The 23,160-nt window shown below is 45.6% G+C and overlaps 1 protein-coding gene across 2 annotated transcripts in view; it reads left to right on the forward strand.

Annotated features, from left to right (window-relative positions):
* HDAC11 (histone deacetylase 11) overlaps positions 1–23,160 on the forward strand; it is an 810,750-nt gene that overhangs the window by 746,595 nt on the left and 40,995 nt on the right. The gene's annotated exons all lie outside the window — the stretch shown is intronic.

Here is a 23,160-nt window from a genome sequence, read left to right on the forward strand (position 1 = left end):
CACAGTGGCCATGCACTACCTCAACAAAAGAGGAGGCATAGGATCACTGCCTCTGTGCAGAGAGGCGATGCAGCTCTGGTTTTGGGCAATCCAAGAAGGGATCTCTCTATCGGCAGTTCACTTAGCCGGAGAGAAAAACTTGACAGCGGACGCTCTGAGCAGGCAAAGTACAGTCTCCCACGATTGGGAACTAGCTCAGGAAGTCCTTCAACAGATCTTCACCCTTTGGGGAACCCCTCAAGTGGATCTGTTCGTCACCAGCATCAACAGGAAGTGCGATCAGCTTTGTTCAATGGCATTTCCCCCGAGAGGAGCTCTAGGGGACGCGTTCGTAGTGGACTGGGAGTTTCCACTTCTGTACGCGTTTCCTCCAGTCCCTGTCATTCCTCAAATGATCAGGAGGTTGAGAAGGTTCCGGAAAGCCATGATCCTAATTGCCCCGGACTGGGCCAGGAGAACGTGGTACCCGGACCTTCTGGACATGTCCATCTGCCCTCCAATTCGTCTTCCACTCAAGGAGAATCTTCTCTCGCAGAAGGGAGGTCAGGTTCTCCATCCAGACATCAGAACCCTCAACCTTCACGCTTGGTATCTGAAAGGTTGAGATACAAGGATTGGGACCTACCAGATGACGTCATGGAGGTGTTGCTTTCGGCCAGAAGGCCAGCAACAAAGACTTTATACCGCTGCCATTGGAACAAATTTTGCAGCTGGTGTAGAGAAAAGAATATCGATCCCTTTTCATGTGGTACACCAACGGTGTTATCTTTTCTACTCTATTTGGCAAATTTGGGCCTTCAGGTTGGCATTATCAAGGACAATCTGGCAGCGCTATCGATCTTCAAGCGCACTGCAGAGGAACCATCGTATTTCAAGTTACCCTTAGTAATACAATTTCTGAAGGGATTAACCAATGTCTATCCTCCAAGACCATTCCAAGTTCCCTTATGGGACTTAAATTTAGTCTTAAATTTCCTGATGGGTACTCCTTTTGAACCACTCCACTCTTGTTCGCTAAGATTTCTCACTCTTAAAACTGTCTTATTAGTGGCATTGACATCTGCTAGGACGGTGAGCAAATTACAAGCTCTATCTTGTAAACCCCCTCATACAATTTTTCATAAAGACAAAGTTGTCCTACAAGTGAAGCTTAATTTCCTCCCAAAGGTGGTTTCTGAATTCCACATCACTCAGAAGATTACCTTATCTTCATTCTATCCCCCTCCCCATCCGGGGAAAGAGGAAGAAAGGCTACATAGGCTGGACCCAACGCAGGCTTTGAGCTTTTACATCAGCAGACTTGCTAGGATTAGGCAAGCAGACCAACTGTTCGTAGGTTACTCGGGACACAAATTGGGATTACCGATAACAAAACGGACCATTTCCAGATGGATTATTTTGGCCATTCTGGAATGTTACAAACTGGCAGGGAGAGAGCCTCCTCAAAATCTTAGGGCTCATTCAACCAGGGGTATCGCAGCCTCTTCGGCCCTCCAAAGAGGGGTACCGATTCGAGACATATGTGCGGCTGCCACCTGGTCGTCTGCACATACCTTCACAAGATTTTACAACCTGGATTCCTCCTCTAGCCAAGAGACTAGATTTGGCAAAGCTGTGTTGCACTCTGTTCATTATTGAAGGGAAACATGGCAATTTTACTCCCACCTCCACTTACACACCACTGCTATGGGAGTCTATCAAGATAAGGAATACGTCGGAGGGCACAATCCCTTCGAAGAACAAGTTACTTCTTACCTGGTAATGTTCTTTCAATGGGATGTTCCTCTGACGTTTTCCTTATCGCCCCTCCCATCCATCCCCTCAGTAAAACTTCCCTTGTGGTTACAGCTTACGCTCCTTCAGGGTCAATAAACAATTCATGTAAAGCAACTGTTAAACGTCAAAACGGAACTGAGCAACAGACGCTGCGCGAGTCTATTTATACGCATGATGACGTCGGCGCCGATTCGGAGGCTTTCGAGGGACATCGGCTTGAGGGAAGTCGATGCGCAGCACCCTCTACTGAAAAAAAAATTCCGAGGCCAGCAAGCTGGAGATGATCTATCAAGATAAGGAATACGTCGGAGGAACATCCCATCGAAAGAACGTTACCAGGTAAGAAGTAACTTGTTCATCTTTTTAAAATGTACCTGTTTTTCTATTGTCTGTTCCACCAGCCTCTATCTTGTTTCACTTTACTGCAAGAAAACAGAGCAAAACTACACAGAACAGCAGTCAACAAAACTTGACTTTCCAGATCGACGTTATGTGGAGAGCAAAGCAATGCCTGCTGCAAGATTGACCAAGTCTCGCAGTGAGGTCCAGTGTGCTTGCTGCTCCTAAATCCCTGTCTCCCCTTTTCTTACCAGCTGCATGGCGGAAGCCAGCAGAAGCTTGGGAGGGGCAATGTTGGCACAAGATGAAAACTATATCGTTCCATCTCACTGTGTTTTCTCTTTTGGCTTACAAAACATATGCTGGCCTGTCCAACTCTGGCCATCAGGGGAGATGGCTGAACCACGTCACTGACCACATCCTGGAGTCAGGGCTGGACAGGACAGTGGGCCTATAGCTGTCATGAGGGAGTGCCCTCATCAGAGCTTCTAGCGCCTAGATTTAACTCTGCCTGTTTTGCTAATTGCAATGTAATGTAATAGGCATTTACCCTGTGCCAGTTACCACCGTATTGGCCTCATTGGCCTCCTGGTGATGATTCGTATCCAAGTGGATCTTGCATGTTGTGTCCATGCACGGGATTCCCGGGCTTAATTGCTAGTGGGAATATGACGGGTGGGTTGAGAAGGAGCTGGAGATAGCGAAGTGGGAGATGCTCAGTAGGAGGTAGTCGGGGACAAGCAGTGCGGTCTGGTGGTAATGTGTTTACAGTGGAAGTGGAGAAAAGAAGAAATTTAGTGTCACTGTAAAACTGAAATTTGGGCTTAACTTTAACTCCTGATAATCGCCAGAAACAAACACCATACGCCTTTCAGATAAGACTGTCAATGAGAAAAACGGATATGCATGCAATTCTCCAGAGACAGTAGGTCTTGGTGATCGGCCGCTGTTACAAGTTTCGACTATATAAACTAGGCGCAGTAGATAACGAACTGTACATTCAAATACAAGACAGAGGGAACGACATAAACTGTCAGTAGGGTGTTATACGTGTTCGAAAAGTAATGCTGCCAATCGGAAGTGCTGTATATGGTTTAAAGTTGCCAGCACAATCAGGGGCTCAGTCAGTATCATGTGTCATAGAGCAGTGCAGCAGAGACTCAAAGCTGCAGTAGCCATCAGATGAGACTCGAACTGCTTGAAGGAGACTGTAACCTTTGGCTTGCCAGATGTTTTGGACTACAATTCCGATCAACTATCAATGGTGATTGATCATGGGAGATGTAGTCCCAAATATTTGGAGAGCCAATCTACTGTGTAATGAGATAATAGGTGTCATTTATAACGTGCCTTTACACAAGTGTTTCTACAAAGCAGACCAAAGCGTCTCTCCGTTTTGTCTGTCACTCAGGCAGAAAGCTTCTGCCACTATTTACAGCATACAGTACAGTATATGCCCCATATTACTTTGGAGATGCTCTTACAGACTTGGACTTTTGTTTGCAATCTGGGACTTTTCATTCTCTTGTTTGTTTTCCCATTGGAGGTCTAGGACGGTATGTCCAAGAATACACGGGGCATATGGGCATGCACTACACACAACACACAGGTTTCTTTTGCATAGAAGACACCACTGCAGCCCCTACATTAAAGGGGACATTCCAGTAACATAACTGGTTAGTAGAGGAGATGGTGCTTTCTGTAATTCTGGGCCATCTGCAAAGATATTTGCTCAAGCTGTTTGGATTTGCATTTTAGAATGGGACTCTTACTGTATTGCTTACAGCTTGCAAAGGCATTTGAAAAGAAGGCATCCCATAAATACAGCCAATCTGTCCTTATCATTGAACCTTCTCTCGCCGGGTTATTTAAAATTGTTGTTCTGCTAAAGCTGCCTTCCCCATCTACACCAGACTGCCATGCCCTACAGGTGTCTACCCATTAGGGACTGTTAGGGAGAATTCTCTTATAGGGCTAATTTCCCAAACCTAGTGAGTCCCCCAGCAGCTTTGCTGGATTTTTGGGGTTTGTTTTTTTCTCCTGCTAAGAGTGAGACTCTTCTCCTCCCACTCTTAGGCATGATTTGAGGTATGTCTTTGACTTTTTGTGTGCTTATGGGCTATGTTTTTTTTTTTTTACTCCATAGGGTATCATCTGTTTTTGTGTGTGTGTTACACAGCACCCTCAGTGCAGTAACACAGGGGTGTCATAGTGACCCCCAATGACTCCATACCCTGGGACTGACTACTGTCTCCCAGGGCATGTAAATTCACCATTGAATTTACTAGTCCAAAATTGTGAACAGAACCAGTACAAACCATCATATTGTGGAAGTACTGGAAGGGGTTAATTCGATTGCCCCGGGGTCTGTTTCCAAGGGGGCAATGTCCAGTCCCACCTTGTCGAGTTTCTGGCTGGTGGCAGTGGTTACCATGCAAAATATTCCACCAGAATATTTCCTATGGGATTTTCCCATTGATTTTAAACGCACCACTTTTTGGTGCAATGTTAAAGATACCGCCGGTTTATTTATTTAATATTAAATCACCGGTTTGAGTATTTTTGCCAGAACTCTTTTTTCTAAAATGGCGTTCGTGTCCGTCTCTGAAACTCCAACCAAGGTAGGGCCCTTTGTTCCACTTTTTGGCGGGCTTCTCCACAGAAGCCCTCCAACTGGCGCCACTCTGTCTGGGTTCCACAGGATGTGTGGGTGGGGGAATTGGCACCCTGGACTGCGTTGCCTTAGCAACCCAAGTCACACTCTGTTCTGATTGGCCCAGTGGTGAGGCGCCCAGCTCACCACTTAGCATGTTTGAGTGACAGCTAGGCTGTTGAATGGGGGTTTTTCTGCATAAAAGCAGGGCTTTTGGGACTGGAACTTCAGAAGTTGCCACAGGACCTAAGAAATCCGAAGAGGGGAGAAGCTGAGCGATCTGCAACGACGACACCACCGGTGGAGCCCTGCTGCAACAACCTTACCACTTCCCCGACGACAAGAGAAGATCTTCTGCTGAAAGAGTCTTCTTCCTCTGAGCTGGTGGGATCAACCAGTTCGCCATTTCGCCTTCCAGGACGTCTCTTGGTCGAATCGCCCGTGCCAAGCACCCCAGCGGCCGGATAGCCAAGCTGCACCACTTTGACCGCGAATACCAGGAATGCACCTTTTAACCGACGAACTCCGCGGCTGGTTTCTTCCCTGGCAGTGCAACGACTCCAGGTTTCCACCTCGACGAGATCCTCTCTTCCCCTGGTCGAAACCACGAACTGCACCCGCTGCCAGGAACAACTGCCAACCCTGGACCTTCCTCAACATTAAAGGTACTGTGTTCCACCAGGCCTCCCTTTCTTTGGTTTGCTCAAGGTGACCCTTAAATCTTTGGCTTTCCAACTGGGTTGGCCCCCAGACCTTCTAACATTATCTTTTGAACCACCCCAACCTCTTTTGAACATTTCTACAAAGATTTCGCAACTGTGTGATCTTGGGCACATTTCACCTTGCTCCATTTAAAGTGGGCCTGGCCTATGAACTTTGCCTACAGTAGACTCTGCCTTCACTAACTTGTTTGTGTCTCTTAAAAGTGTTGGGACTTATCTTTATGACCTGCCTTTTTTCTCTCCCTTTTACTTAATTATTGGAGTGCCATCTAAGTTACGCGCTCACCTCTGTTTTGACAAAAAGTGGTGTTTTGACTTAGACTTGTCTAATAATTCTTAAGGGAGGTGTGTATACTTTTCTGATTGTGTTTTGAACTTGCTAGTGTATTTTCTAAAGTGTGTGTTAAATAAATAATTATATACTTTTGAAACAAAGCTCTGGTCAGTGTTTACTTGTTCTACTGTGTTTTTGGCCCTATTGTGTATCCTCTGTATACTGCCTAACACTTCTTGAGAGAAGTCCGACTGCTCAGCCACAGCTACCAGGTAAATCTGGGTGGTACAGACTGCTACCAATTGGGTTTACTGCTTACTCCTGTAGTCTTAATATTTTTGCAGTGGTCCCCAAGGGAACTGCACAGGACCAGTGTTTTGTGCAGCATTACTGTGATGAAAAGGTGAGCTCAGGGGGGGGAGAAGGGGATTCACTTTCTTACATGTTGATTGTAGTAAGTCATCGAGTTGGCGTTCATGGAGGTTTATCGTCAGAGGGATGGAACATATTGAAAACAAGTATTTTCCAAGACTCGGAGGGCCATGCATGGACTTCATCTAGGCATTGTAGTGACCCAGCCCATGCCCTTGTCATTGCTTCGCACCAAGTCTCAAATTCACCATACCATCATTTGTATTATGCACCTCCCCTCCCCCGCCCCGTTTGTTTCCAGGACATGGCGATGCAGCATTTAGCGAGTATCCAAGCTAGTTCCATAAATCTAGTAACATGTCTGATTTTCCCTAGCCTGGGATATGCTCCAAATAAACATTCCAACGGAACCCAGCTGTATCTAGCCATCCCGCCGTACTGCAAGCTTGTTCAATACAGGACAAGAGACTTTGCACCTTTAAGCATTACTAGAACATATGAATTAGATCTGTGTTGTCTAGGTTACACCAGGGGCAGGTCGAAGGTTTATTTTTGTTGAATTTAGCAATTCTACTGGGGGTCATATATGTACAGTGAAGTACATTGATTTGGATCAGTTTCAATCTGGCGTTCCAGGGCAAATTTTTATGGAAATTAAGCACTCGCTCCTATTCATGATCCGTGCCTTCTGGTCTGGGTTCTGAGGGCGTGACCCACTCAATTATCAGCTATGCAAACTGGTTACAGGTCTCCAGCCGTCTTCGAGCATGTACATCAGGGCCAGAAGCGATGTCTTCCCCCCCGGCTCAGCAGGCCACCCGGGCCATCTACGACTTGCCACCCCCGTCACATATAGCGCAAGAATTGTCCCATGGGCAAACCTGTCTGTTGGGTTAGGTTATCCAAGTCCCTAAACTTCCCATTCTCGTATATGTCACCCCATGTAGAGATGCCCCATACCTTCCAGCGCCAGAAAGCAACCACATCTTCCCTGGACTTAGATACATCGGCCACTATAGAGGCATTAGACGAGTAGGGGCAATGCACCTGAAGCAGCTTTAATGCTCGGGACCAGATCTTCCTGCCTAGAACCACAAGTAGTGGTAGGGCGTTCATGTAGCTGGCCGGGACCACAGCACTTCCTTGGGGCGGGCAGGTGCCACCAAATGTTGAAGCAGTGTTGACTCAGAGGAAGGGTAATCAGACAACCATTTTGAAACTTAGCTTAGCTGAGCAGCTAGGTAGTAAAGATCCAGCCTAGCCAGTTTTGCACCGCCATCCTTGCAGAGAAGGGACAACACGCACAGGGAGAGTCTGTGTCGGTTTGCGCTCCAGAGAAAGTCTCTGATCTGTGTATCAAGAAGGTGAAAGAAATGGGCCCCGGTGCAGTAGTGAACATTTGTGAAACAGTACAGAAATCGGGGGAGGACAATCATTTTTACAATTGCAATTTTACCCATGAGTGACAGTGTAAAAACAATTCCTGACAGTGCTGCAAAGCTATCCAGTATGTCTAGAACTATGGGTAGGTCATGTTGTTGTTCGCACAGTGAAATTAAGAGCCGGGAGCCCCCAATCAGGATGCCTGCATGCAAGTATGCTACCAGGGACTCGAGAGCCACTATATACAACATGGGCGATAGCAGGCACCCCTGACGAGTCCCATGCCGTAGTTTGCACACTCTTGATATGTCTGCCCGATTTCACCCTAGCAGTTGGAGAGGTGTACAGCAGCATCACCCAGCGAACAAAGCCCTCCCCTATCCCAAAACTCTGCAGTGAGACAAGCAGCCATTCCCAATTGACAGAGTCAAAAGCTTTAACTGCATCCAGAGATGCTACTGCGTAGTGCTCCATGCTGGAATCGGTCTGATCTATGATATGCTGTAGCCTAGGGAGGTTCAGGGTGGTGCTGCGTCCCGGTACATACCCAGTTTGGTCCATGTTTCTCAAGGAGGCAATTGCCTTCGGAGTCTGACCGCGAGCAGCGTTGTGAGTATTTTTGCGTAATAGTTTAGCTGAGCCAGGGGCTATACGAGTCACATCTATCCATTGGCTTGTCAGGTTTAGGAATCGGTACAATTAAGGTCTCCCTCATGCTAGCCGGGAGTATGCCTTTATCGTAAAGCCTCCTCAAAGCAACAGAGGGGCTAAGGTGGAGGTGTAAGCTTTATAAAAGTACCGGGGGGGGGGGACCATCACTCCCAGGTGTCTTACTGGGAAAAAGAGAGGCAATTGCGTCACACACTTTTTCCACAGTAATGGGTTGGTCTAAAAGAGCACGTTGTGCAACAGAAATTTTTGGGAGCGAGATTAGCGAGAGTGCTTCAGCCATGCCTCTCTGGGGTACCTGTTTGTCGCGACTATATAACCGGGTATAATATGTAGTGAAGATGCCATTGATTGCAAGTTGAGATCTCCACGGGGCCCCACATTTGTCATAAAGTTGTGTAGTCTGGGGTCTAGGGTGTAATCGTTTGCAGAGCCACACTAGTAATCGCCCATGTTTGTCCACCTCCGTATGTGTCCAGGCAGTTTGTGTGACATACTCAAATTTGGAGAGCCTTTCCCATGCCTCAAGGCAACAGGACCGGGTCTCAGCTAGTTTTTCCTCATCAGACCTCAGGCCTGTGTGTCGGGCTTCCTGAGTCCTAATTTCTTCTTCCATAGTTCCTAGGTCTTCCTATAGTTTCCGGCATATTCTACCGGCACTTGCTATCCCATCGCCTCTGGTGACCACCTTCATGGTTTCCCCAAACAGTGCCCCATTCCTTCACTCTCCCGACATTATGCTCCAAGATGTCAGTCTTGGAGTGTTTTCTTAAAGACTGGGTCAGTCAGGGCACCTGTCAGTATACGCCACGTCGGGATGGGGGACCTAGGGCTCGTGGCGTTCCACTCAATCACCAAGGGGGAGTGGTCTGCTATCGAGCGGCCCATATATTCAGCGCTACAAAGTTCAGCCACCTGTCCCAACCCGGCAAAAAATAATCAATTCTAGTGTGTAGTTTGTGAGTTCACAATTCAAATTTCTCTGTGCTCGAGGTACCCCCGCAAAATTACATACCGCCCCTCCCTGTCTCTTTCCACTTCTAGCAGTTGGAATGGTAGGGAACCATCTATCCATGTAAACACCCCACTGGCGAATTTGGAGTACGTGGCACCATAGCCCGTCCCGGCGATTCAAAATCGCCTCCTGTTCGTCTGCCGGCAGGTGGGTTTCTTGGATTAAAGCTATGTATATTCTCTTGCGTTTCAGGTAGGATTTTACTCTGTTTCTGCAGATAAGAACCCAATCCGCGCACATTCCAAGTTAGCATTCTAACAGGCGCCATGGACATATAACTTGGTAAAGTACCAGCAGAATTCCACTGGCCCAATCCCAGGACATTGTAGGAATCTCCTGGAGCAAAGCTACCTATGGTGTAGTGTTACCAGTGTCTTGGTTAACTATATACGCAGCATGAATGTAAGCAGACCATGTAGACGCATTGTCCCCGCCCCCCAGCCTTTCCGGTAATAGCACCTAGTAAGCCATGATGCATGGAGTAAACAAAAGAAAAATAACATTAATAACAAAACTATATAACACTGCCCAAAAAAAACATATTACTCCAGGCTTTCCTGTAGTTCCAAGGTTAGATTCATCCATTGTGTACCTGGTAGGGGTGACCAGCAACAGGCTGGCTCGCAGTGTCAACTTAGAGCGGGCGAATAAGACCAGCAGTGGGTGACTGGACTCTTTGCCCCACTGAAAAAAGGTAAATGTTTTAAGCAGCTTCAGCTGTAACCATTGCATTGCTGTTAAAAGTTTATGAATTGTACAGTACCCAGGTTCCAAATGGTGCCACAGCTTCACGCAGAACCATCTTGCAACAGCAGGGAGAAACCTAGACCACTGATCCACAGGTGGCCTAGTGGAGGCTGTTAAGGTTAAGCATTCATTTAGGTGTCAGCGCTGTTCTTGTTAGCCAAATTGTTGTGTTCCATCCACATAGTTGCCGCTGCAGGACTGTCCTGGAAGTATGATTTACTGTTGTAGAGGATATTCAATCTAGCAGGGTACATGAGCATATATTTGAGGTCCAAATGTTTGAGTATTGCCTTTATTGGGACAAAAGAGTTGTTTGCTCTCTTGTCCGTAGGTGTATAATCCGGGTAGATAGTGAACTTTGAGCTGTCCCTCGGAAGCTCAGCACCTTCCCTTGAGTATTTCAGGATTACTTCTGTGTCACGCAAATTCGGGATCTTGGCTATGACTGGCCTTGGGTGGGATCCAGGAGGTCTTTGTTGGAGTGAACTGTGAGCTTGCTCAACTGCAAATTCTGTGAGAGTTTGCCAGGACCAGTTTCTTGCAGAAACATGTTTTTTATATATGTGGTTGGGTCTGGTCCCTCTGTTCCCTCCGGCAGGCCCTGCACGCAAATATTGTTCCTGCAGGATCTGCCATCAGAGTCCTCTGCGTGTGATTGCAGTGTTTCTCATTTCAAGTTCTTTGACTAATGCCACAAGATCCTTAGTAGGTCTGTGGTCTGTCTCTCAACCCCATTTCAGCAGTTGTGACCCTCTCTGCCAATTTTCTGACATCCTGCTGGAGGAGCTAGACATCTACCTTAACCTTGTTGATTCTAGTCTGAAGCGACGATCTTAGGGCGGCAATTGCGGCAAGAACCTGGTCTTCTTGTGGGCTCTGTGCAGGAGTGGGCGGCCCAGCTTGTGTATTTTCCTCAGCACAAGCGTCTTCTCAGTGTTTGTTTTGGCCAGAGAAGGAGTCCATGATTGATGGCTTGCCCTTGTGTTTAGTGGGTGACATTTTGGGACGTTGAAGTTGGGGCAGATCAAGAAGCATAGCGCCACACCGTGCAGCCTGAGTGTCTGCGGATTATAGTGGCTTTGCGCAAGTTGGTCTAGGCTTGTTACAGCAGGTCAAACCCTCTTTCGCGGTGCTGATACAGAGTGCCCCACCAGCAGGTCAGGGAGATTATGGTGTCCGGGGTTCCCATTCCAGGATGCCACCACCACGAGGCTGATTCTCCAGAGTTGTAGTGTTAGGCACACCCAACACCTGAATGCATAAATTCTTGAAGGCCCAAGGTATGCTGGCAAACGCATGTCGCCATCGTCTCCAGGGCCTGTGCGGGCCAGTTGGAGGTTCCTAGCAGTTATTAGGGCTCCCCCCAGGTTGTGGAAAGGTGTACCAGGGCTTGATCAATAAGCCCCAGCTGTGGCTTGTGTCGTGGTGACAACACGGCCAGGGGGTCCAAGACAATAGAGCAGCCTGACAATGCCCTTGGCAGCTCTGGAGGCAAGTCACTATCAGTAAATGTAGTCCCGCAAGGCTGGGGCCATGCTCCTTAGGAAGATTGCCATTGGCATGTAGTAGGCTCAGCTGGGGCAGCGTGAACAAGCCCTGTTGCACTCGATGTAAGTGTCGGCCCCACTACGCGTGCAACTGACCAGGATACAGGTGAGAGGCCTGGGGGGGTTGCCGCTCAGTGGAGCACATGCCGCCCCTCTCAGTTCCAGTGGGGGTAGGATATGCTCAAGGGTCAGGTCACCTGGTGGCACCATATGCCAGGCATGGCGTCTGTCGCGCAGCTTGGTCCGGGTGTCGGCTTGGCTATGTGTGCTTGCCCGCCAAGGGAAAGCAGTGAGCGGTGACCGCCTCCACGCAGACACTCAGCGGTGCTGTATTGTAGGCAGCAGAGACCCGAGGGATGTCACGGGATCACCGCAGCTGTCTTCTTGGCGGTCTCGGGTCCCGGAGTTTGGATCAAAGTTCTTTGTGTTCCTAGGTCCAATTTGCATCAGACAAAGGCTGTTCCAGCTGGCACCAGTCTCCGCTGCAGGTAGGTGATGGCAGATGCAAAGGTAAGCGGTTTTAGTCGCTGCTATAAGGATCGATGTAGGATCACAGTGGGAGCCTCAGGCAGTTCCGACCTCACCGCATGAGTTCAAGCCACACCCCTTCCCCTTTTCCTATCATAGCCAACATTTCTGACATGTTCGTCAAGGGATGTCTCTCTACCATAACCCACTTGTTTGTGCTGGCTGGGGTCTACGCACAGTCTCAGTTCTCCACTATGTTACTTGACAACAACCAATGGTGAGATCCATTCCACACTACTCGCTCTTTCAATTAGTCCAAAATGCACAATTTATTTCATTCTTCTTTCACTCCTTCCCGTAACACTAATGGAACAGGACGCTACTTCACTGCAACCGGCCTACTTCCCTCCTTCAGAACAATCTGATGCCTCATCCCTCTTATTTTTCCCACACCCTGCTCAAACACACTTTAATAACTCTCCACCTCTCTAATCATACCATTCTGCCTCAAAGGACTTGTTCTCTCATATTGGTATATAAACGTATCGATATCGTTGCTCCCTTCTTAGTTAAATACACATTTCCCACCGCTTTCCTCCCTTTTAACTCCAAATCTACCACAAAGTAACCCAATAGCTCAATCCTATCCATGTTGTAATCCTCAAGCCTTGTGTCTGGTGGATCAACATTTCCAGCCTTCCACTCAATGCCCATCTATTCTGAATGCCTTCTAAAAGGGATGGTATTCTGCTTGAATAAATCTATGGCCTATTTTTGTACCCTTGTGGAATGTTACAGCTGTGTGCTTAAAGCTTTCTGCACCCAAAGGTTGTGCAAACAATCCATTACCCATATCCATCCCAGTCTTATACTTATATATGTATATGTTACTCAAAAGGCCTGAACTGTGTGTGTTCTGAACAGCATCTGTGCTTGCGTTTGCATTAAGAATCCTAAAACTCCATTATCATGTGATATGAGCCATCTACCTTTGACACTGGAAACAGTGGTGTGTTGTGTGGGCTTTCTTGTTGTACCAGAGCCCCTTGGTCTACTAACTAGCCCCTTATTATCCTTAAAGGTGGAATGGCCTGTGGCTTGTTTGGATACTGTCTCTGAGGCTTTGGTGTTGCATTCTATGTGGAGGGCAATCATTGTAATGCCATACATGATTCTTGAATAATTGTGCTGCACCTAGAACAGCCCATGATTCTGCATAATTGTTAACCAAGTGTTCTTCAACCTCTTCTGAAAAGGCTGGCTTAATAACCTCTCCCCGCCCCACTGCCCCACCCCCCAGGGCTTTCCATAACATGAAGCTTGGATAAGTCTTTTATCTGAAAGACCATCTATGCACAACTTAGAACAAAATAGTGTATCTTTTTCTTGTGGGTGTTCCCCTTCAAGTTGTATTGTAACCAAGTACACTTCATTGTTCTCAACCACTTCTCTGGTGGGAGTAGTAACTTCTACTTTCTGTTCAGTAGGAATGTGATGTAAAAGCTCTTTGCGTTTTTCTCTGAATATGGAGACTTGTGTGCCAGAGTCCAACAGTACTACTAGCCAATCTTCAAGTTCTTTAGTCCCTCATATTATCCTGTGAGTCTGGTTTGGTGCTTCCTTTGCCATTGTCCACTTTTAAAGCTGTTGTTTGCTTCCTTTCACCTGTCTTCTCCTCCCTCTTGACCTGCTTCTGCGCTCCCTTGGGTGCTTAGCTCTGTTTCTTCTCTTTCTGTGAATGAGAAAATGAGTCTTCATCTCTGTATCTTTGTGATTGTCTAAGCTGTGCCCTAACCCTGAGGTGATAAGTATTTCTCACACCACTTCTGCCCTCATAGGATCTTCTGCCCCAACCAGCTTTCTTCCTGGGGCTGATATTATCCCTCTCTACAGATACTGCTCTGCCATGAAAGGTCTCACTCTCTTCCTCTCCTATGTGGGGCAGGTGGAATCAGGTGTTCTTCCCTTTTTACCTCTAGCTGACAAGGTTTTTCTGCCTGGTACCAGTAGTGCCAGTAGGTGGTGCCCTTTTAGCGTGCTTACTCTAACTTAATTCCTTCTTTAGCCCCTCCCCGGGGCATCTATGCAGGTGATCTTTAGCTAGGGAACTATTGGTAGCTGTCACAATTTGATCAAATACAATTTTCTTTTCTTGTTCACCATGCAACATGTCTAGGCGCCTGAAGACCTCTATTCTCATTGATTCTCCTTTTATTAGTGGCATGATTACACCTGCTATCATGGGATAATTTGTCCCCAGCTATTTCTAATCTTAAACTCATTGCTGCTAGAGCTCCCTGTGTGCTCCAAATGACCCCCATAATGGAAATTAATTCTGTAATTGAAGGACTACCTATTAGATGAAGGGAAAGCCAACTATACACTGAAACCCAATGATCAAAGTGTTCAATGGGTGGATTACAACCTGCTGGCATTATGATTGATAAAGCCCTCTGCTTCTGCTGAAGAGTTACTTGAGGGTAGGCAGCCTCAAGCTGGCCCAATTTAGTGGAATACCATTTAGGGATGCCCAACAAGGCTTTGAGGGTCTAGAATTGAAGTGCCCCATCCTCCTTTGCTAATACCTGTCAAGCTGCTTCCCCCAGATCTCTTAACTCTGCAGGCTGGGCACAAACAGTGTCAAAGTGTCTCCTCAGAATGTCATTGTTTTTTCTGGTATAGGGGTCATTTGTCTCCCTATTTGGCTGGCATTTACGGATGTGTTCTAAGATTAACCTTCCATAGCAAAAGCACATTGTCTAGTCCTGGTGTTGGAGTGTCTCAAACCCCCTTGAAACCAGTTCTGGTGGCCTACCTGCTGCAAAGCCAACTCAAGATACCTATACAGTGCATACTGTATTTGGTCTAGCTCCCTAATGTATACAGTGTCAAACCTGTCTCATGGCTTGATGCCAGGTGTCTTCATATATGTAGAAAGGGTTCCCCCAGGCAATCCTCCAGCCACTGCCTTTGTGAAATTGGTGTCAACATCCCTAGCACCTCCTTCATGTAACCATCTGGTTACTGCTTGGTGGCAATTTACAAGTTTAGGAAGATTAACATGTGAGCTATCCATTCTAGTATCTCTTAGCTAGACGGCTTTAAGATTGTTTACATGATAAATATGTTTTCCTCTTTATTAGAATATGTTTTGAAAACTTTGTTTTAAAAAATTATTTGCATCACCTGGCCTATAGTCCCTGGCATATAGTGTCGGGAGGATAGCTCAGTGGCAACGTGCTTGCCTTGGAAGCAAAACGACACGGAGCAACAAAGATTCGATCCCCGGGTCCACGCTTAGAAACCTGTGGGTATTAAACGCGTTATAAATAACCTATCATATTATATCATATCATAGTCAATTAGTGGATGTATCAAAAAGCTTTAAAAGATTTAGTATCAGTTGGAATTGACCATGATGCAAACATAAGCCAAATCTGAATAAAATAGTTCTGTGTGTATTGAGCTGACTGCTACAAGTAGGAGTGCAGTTGTTGAGCCTTTGACCTGTGTTTCCAGCGGGAGCAATTTACTTGCTGCACATCTGTATTAAAAGTCCTGCTGGCAAAGAGTGCTGTTCAAGGCAGGAGGCCGTCTTGGGTTTTTGAGCTGGTTCTAGCAGGAAAAATGCACTTGCTACACATCCTTATAAATAGTTCTGCGGGCGTGGAGAAAAGTGACGAGTGCAGTTTACAGCAGGAGGTCGCATTGAGCTTTTGAGTTATACGTCCAGCAGGAACAATTTACTTGATAAACATCATTATAAATCGTTCTGTGGGCATGGAGCACCTTACGGAGTGCTATGACGAGTGCAGTTCAGGGGCAGGAGGTGCCAGGTGAGTGGTCTGATCATAGTCTATATAAAACACCTATCCTTGACTGTAGCCCTTCGTCTTGCAGCATTACAGTTGTCTAACATGTTTAGTTGCGGATTGGATTGGATTGCCTGCTGGCACATTGGCAGACTGTAACTCCTATGTACAAACAACTAGAATGGAAGCCAAGGAAACCATGGAGTCTACAGATATGGTATGATATGGCATTTATAACATGCCTATACACAAGTGTTTCGAGTACGGATCATACTTCATTACCGTTGGAGGATCCTAAATTGACTCAAGTTCAAGTTCATTATGATGATACACTTATCTGTGTCACATAATCATTCCACACATCACAGGAGATCATAGATATACTACACTACCCTGGAACATCAGGCCTGGATACTGACCAACAGAGTAGTAAACAAAGAAGGGATCTTTTTGAGATGATTAGTCGGCACCAGGAGATTGAGCTCCTGAACCACAGGGGCAGAAACGGGATGAATACTGCACCGGCTGCACCATGCGCTCTATCTCTTCCAAGCTACGTCGTAGCTCTTGAGGGTAGAGGGAACTGACGACTGCTTGGTAAATTTGGCAGCTGGTCCGGAAATGCCCAGCAGGCTCCACCTGCCCCCAACACTCTGCATGCCAGGAGAGGAGAGACAATTCTACCAACATAGTCAGAGGATAAAGATTCCACAACGGATCCGTCAGGAGATCCATCCTGGGAGGGATCACTTGTGGGAAATCCGTGGAATATTACATCAGACCTGGAAACCATGCTTGCGACTTCCAGTTCAGAGCCACTATGACTAACTCTGTCCCCTTACGTCAGACGTTTGCCAGAGTCCTGGCTAACATCATGAAGGGCGGAAAGGCGTAATGAAGTCCGCCCAACCATGATTGAAGAAAGTCGTCCGCCCCTTGGGCCTCTGGTTTCCCGACATTTTATAAACCAACTCGCTGGGCAGGCGTCACCCTGACAAAAAGTAGGCTTCATAGCCACAATAGTTTCTGAGGCAAATGATTCGGTACAAGGAGTAAAGGCAAAAACAAGAGATTCAAGATGGAGAGGTGCCACTACATTGTGAGCTACCTCTTCCATCTCCTGAGGTGAGCACAAGTCCCTAAACTGCAACGTAGTAGTTTGATGCATGTTGACCTTCTTGATAAACGTATCATGAATAGCCTGGCACCATAGCTTATCTTTTACAGGCATAGAAGCAGGGGGGTTTACTCTTGATTTCGCTCAAGATAGAAAACAACTCCTTGGATCTGGACTGAATTCTGCTGTCATAAATATCAGACTTTGCTTTAGTAATCGCCTCCTTATATTGTTTGACGAGAGTCTTATAAGTGGCTAAAGTGGTGTCAGATGGATTTTTATGCCAGACAAGTTCTGCAGCGCGTTTCTGTTGTCTGATAAGAATAATGGCATCATTGAACCTGGGTTTCGTTATGGCTTCAGATTTTATGGTTCGAGTCCTGAGAGGCGGCAACAAGTTGGTCACATCAGTAAGAGATTTGGTTATGTGGCGTTCTAAGTCATCCGCACTCTCAAATTCCTCGAGGGCGCCCAGCATCTTAGTCAGAACTGGGGCAACATTTTCCGGAGTAAGGGCTCTCAAATTGCGCATACACATTTCTCTCCTGGGATTGGAGTCAAGTTTGGCCGGTGGGACTGGAGGAATGATGTCAAAAGTGAAGAGAATGGTCCGACCAAATACAAGGCAAGATGACTAAATTAGCCAAGGAAAGCTGATGGACTAAAAGCCAATCCAATGAGGTCAAGTAAAAGCTGTTTATACATAATTGGCGTGCAACTCGAGAAATTGTATTAAAATATAAATTGTACACCCAGTTATCTATGGATATCAGAGGTTGATGTTTTACCAAAATAATTTTAAACATTTCCTAATACACACTGGTGTACAACATGTATGCTTTTTTGAATAAATAATGCGCCTAGATGCCTCTTGGTGCACTTTACAAATAAACACATACAAATATATTGCCTACGGGCGAAATATGCAGTTTAAGAGCCAAGCTAAGAAAAATGTTATCTGCATATATTGTAAAGTGGATAAAGAAAAAGAGTGCTTGTAGCATCTGGTAATTAGGTGTCCTCATCTAAATGAATTGAGAAGTACTTCATTCAATAGGTTTGTACGCTTAGAAGAATTAATAACTGATTGTTTTTGGTATCATATTTTAACAGGAAATTAAGCCATTTTAACTATTGCACTGATTACATTTTTAAATAATTTAATTTTGCTAAATATATACTAACCAATGCATATCCTTATAGACCGCCATGGTAATAAGCAACGTATTAATAAATTTACAAGCAAATATTGATTAACTCATAATATTGTTAATTTTTAAACTTTCGCTAATTTGTTTACTATTAGTATGATCTATATTGGAAATGAATGTCTCTAATGTAATTTTTGTATATCATAATATAGATTAATGTATTTGTGTTTTAAATGAATATTTCACAAATTTTTATCTAAACGTAATTTGAAAATGTTTTCGTACTGATTGTTCTTCCCTTTTATGAGTGTGAGAAGTTTCTTTTGTAATCTATAACAAACCATGAACAAAAAATAAATAAAAAAATAGGTAGGAGTGATTCCCTATGTAGCTCAAGCAAAAAAAGTAGTTCTCCCAAAAAGCTTTTTTGCCTCTGTAGCCCAAAAATGCAATTTCAATGCTTAAAAATCATTGCAAAAAAAGGAGCACAATCAGCCCTTCCTTCCCAAATAGGCCATAATGGGGAGGGCATTTCCACCCTGATTTGGATTCTCTGGCCTGACATAGTCTCCCCAGGACTGCCTGAATGGCTCCTAGCACCCCTCCTAGAAACAGGCTTTTTATGGCTTGTAGCTCCGGAATATGGTAACACATTTTTTTTCTACATGTGCTGAGGGTATATGTGGTTGAATGCACTGGAAGATTCTGTCCTTAGATGCGCTGCAGACATATTTATCTCCAGGCTCTTCAGTCAACAATCTTCCTTGCATCTGGCCTATCTCAGAAACCGCATCCCTCTTCACTTGTAGTCCATTGCAGTCTTTTAGGACCTTAGTTATTATTTACTAGAACATTGGGTACTGTTTGGGTACTATTTACATAAACAAAACAGCCATTGGAACATAGCCCATACCACTGGATTACAGCCCAGAGCTTTGCTAGCTACAAAGCTAGCTCAATTCGAAAAAAAACTGATTAGCTTCGCCCGAAGACCAGACTTGCAAAATCACACAGCTTGAGATAATGCTCAATCTCTAGACTCATTACCCCCTGTTAGACTAGAATACACATTTCCTTCTGCCTCATATGGATATACAACACAAAAATCAGCAGGACAAATGGGTCTCCCTCTTTAACCTCAAAGCCCTCAAGAGCCATGGTTACAAATAACTTCTTTGTACACTCCCATATAGTATCTGTCTACGACATCTGCCCACACATCTCTTCCATATCTCACAGCCAGCTCAGATTTGGGTATGATACATTAATTCATCCCTTCCAGCAAAACTGCCCTTGCGTTATATGCTCAGCCTTGTGGAGAGTAGGAGCTGACCCCTCAGGGGAGTGTCCATTATATCCATACTGTAGAAATCTATTCCCACTGAGTTCATGCGAACTTGGGCCATACTGGGTGTGCAAACATTTCCATGGCACGCAAAATCTACTTCACTAGTCGAGGAGTTTTTATGAAGGTCGCGGAATTTTATTTGACATTTACTGCAAACTACTTGCAGTAAATATCAAACAAACGTTTCACTATGCATGGCTGGTCTATAGGTGGCCGCAGTCCGCCATACCTGAAATGGGTTTATGATCGACATGCACAATTTTACAGAAAGGGCTAGTAGAGTTGTTGTCACCCGTCACCATGGGTCGAGTGAATTTCTCTTAAATCAAGTAGGTGAACTAAGTTACTCCAGCTGGATTTTACATAATTTGCAATGCCTGAACTCTTAACTTAGTGGCAGGTTATGCTTCCATCTCAGCCACTCTTAATCCCACTATGGACACTACCTGTCATATAGCTGAGTGGGAAGCACAAAGAGGGTATACTCCAGAATTAGTTCAACAGAACCTTATTTACTACACCAAAGAAATGAAGCGAGAACCAAGGGGAAACTATAACACAAACCTCTTTATAACTTGATCTTAGTAACGTCTAACCTCTGGGTCTCTTATTTCAATTTGGTTTTGGGTTTCAAGAGGTCCCTGAACCCTTCTTTCAATCCACCACTTTGTTGCGTCTTCAGGATGTGTTTCTGGCTCAGTTGGACTACAAACAGTAACTTCTCTGCATGGCTTATCTGGACCCAACACCCTTGTAATGCGGACTTCTCTCTATGATCGATGGGTTGGGCCTGATCTTCTTTCGCAGATGAGATCAGAATGTCTTCCCCTCTCTATGCCTAATTTCTCCTCTACTGATCACATTCATGCCACAACCCCGTTCCTCCTCCCACCTCTAGCACCGTCCTGGAGCCAAGTGGGCCATATGGTGCCTTTCTGGACTGGCTATGTCCACTGTCCTTCCCCTTGCTTTCACCCCTCATCTATTGAAGTTCTCCCCCGCATCCTGATGTCCTCCCACCTTCTCCTGATGTTCGCCACCCTCCTTACTTCCATCAACCACCTCTTGCCTCTCTCCAGCCACTTATCTCAACTCCAGTACCGCAACACTTTCCAACTCGCTCTGACCACCTTCTAATACTACCTTCTCCTAACTCCTACACTGTCTGAATGAACCTAAGGGGGTTTAAAGCCCTTGCTCCCTCCTCCTTGGCTGGGCTCCTTGTGAGGGTCTGCACTTGTGACTTGCAATTAATGTGGGATTGGTATTGGCTGTCTCTAGTAGACTCACCTGTGCTTGCTATGGCGTTTATGGACGTACCACCCCTTTATTTGGCCTGGGTACCTTCTTGGAATTCATTCTATCTCACCTTTTGCTGAAAAAGATTCTCTGATAGGTGCATAGCCCTTCTACCTGTTCATCATGTGAAAATAACGCTGGTACATGTTCAAGAAAATGCTTCTGAATATTGTGCATGTGAAGGGTAAGCTTGGGTCTCTTGGAAATGCACCCTTATCACTTGTGATTGAAAATGCTGTTGAGGAATGATAATTTGGTAACATTGATCACTCATGTCTGGAAATACTACAAATGATATATGAAAATGTATTCGAAATATGTAAGGGAGGCATGGTATCGCAAGTATGACACTGACACAAAAGGTAAAATTTGGAAAACCTTTATTCAATTTTTGGGGTTTGGAAAAACTCCTGCTTTGCCCTATAACTAGGATGGGGAGTAGTCTCAACCATCAAATAATAAATAACAGTACTAGCTGAGTCCATCAAATCAAAATGGCCTACACTAACAAAACCTAATGGCTGCTCTATCTCTTGTACAAAAAGTGTGTAAAGGAGAAAATGTAGACAAAGGAAAATCAGTGTTAGAATATAAAGAATAAATATGGCTGAGTCAGCTCTTCTTCGCACGTTAGACAGCACGGAGTAAGGTGGTCCCCGTAGACGGGATGACACACTCTGGCTCAGGTTCTCAAAACAAAGACAGTTCAAAAACATGGATCAAGGCCCGCCTGGCCTTCCACGTTCAAGGGAGTGTCTGTTTCCAGCTTTCAAAACACAGTTCAACAAAAATTTCACTTTAATCTCCCTCAGTCGGGTACCGACCCTTAAAAGCAAAAAAGTTCACGTAGGTCTCCCTAAGTCAGGTTTGGACCCTTCAAAGCAAAAAAGTTCATGTAGGATCTCTGTCAGTCGGGTTCAGATCTTTCAAAGCAACGCTTGCAGGGACTATGGCCTAGATAGGGTGAAGTGAGATAGAAAAGTCTTCCCATTAGACCTAAAATACAAACCTGGGTTGTGCAACAGCCACCTTTTGAAAACATTGTATTGAGTATTGGAAATTGACATATTGTTTGCAATAATACTACTTTTTGAATACTAACCCCCACTTCAAAGGACAACAGTCCGAATCCATACTGTCTGAAGAAAATTATGTTAAATGTTTGTAACGTTTTTTATGAATCATAAGTATTGAGATGGTATGCTCATATGTGGAAAATGCTCAACAAGGAGAAATAAAGTTGACTTAGGAACATAAAGAAAAGGAACAAAAAGGCATAGTGCATTTTTAATGTCATATATGCATTTGCAATAGAGATTTTACTATAACTAGAGATCCGAGGGAGGGGTAGCCTCTCACTTAACTCACGTTGATATTGAAACCTCCGCATTTACAAGTGAAGGCCCCCACGTGAAAAAAAACAGTGGCCAACCCTTTTTTGAAGAGTCCTCCACATACCCAACCTACTAAGGAAAGTAAGCACTTACCTTCAAATAGACACCAGACACTTCTCGCCTCAAACTACCAACAAGCTAATTTCAGCAATGCCGATGAAGCTACTGAAACTTTTACAGTCCAACCTTCACACCTACAACCTACTGGAAAGCACATGGTATCGCCTGAAGTACATGCGCCCATGTTTAGCCATGCTAATGAAGTGCCCATTGAATAGCATGGTGCACTGCCTGTTGCACCGCATGTTGACCTGCCTGTCAAAGCACCTGCACCCACAGGCAACCACACAGCCTATCTACTCTGTAAATCTCTCATGCCCAGCAAATCTACGGACATGTCTACCCCCCCCGACCGCCACGACTAGGCCAAAACCCCACACAACCACCTCAAGCAAATCACCCCCCTTACTGCTTAGTTGCGCCCTCATCAATGCCCGGTCACTCCCATCCCACGCCCTGGACAATCAAGATGTTATCTCAACCAACAATCTTGATCTCCTGGCAATCAGTGAAACATGGCTCCACCAAGCATCAGGTCCGGCATTATCACTTGCCCTCCCTCCTGGCTACACCAATTTTAGACAGGATCGCCCCCACTCCAAAGGCGTCAGAGTCGCCCTCATTGCAAAAGACTCTATCCCTATCAGAAAGGTGGATAGGACAACTGAAAACAACATCTACCACCTTCTCCTCAAACTCAACCCCTCCCCTAGCTGCACCATCACCCTACACATCGTATAATGCCCCCTGGGACCCGTAACAGACTTCCAAGCTGCCCTTACTTTCTCGCAGACAACTTAAAAACATCCTCCAAGCCCATCCTCCTAGGAGACATCAATCTTGGCCTAAATGACCAGAAAGCCCCCCAGCCAACTCTTTAGACAGAGCACTAGGAACCCTAGGGTTCAAACAAACTATCTCAGATCCCACCCACATCAAGGGTCGCACCCTTGATTGGATAGCCCACCACAACTGCCCTGTCACCATCAAGGCAAACAAAGCCCTGCCCTGGAC

The sequence above is a fragment of the Ambystoma mexicanum genome, chromosome 2p, assembly GCF_040938575.1.
Source record: "Ambystoma mexicanum isolate Mex_15411 chromosome 2p, UKY_AmexF1_1, whole genome shotgun sequence".
NCBI lineage: Eukaryota > Metazoa > Chordata > Amphibia > Caudata > Ambystomatidae > Ambystoma > Ambystoma mexicanum.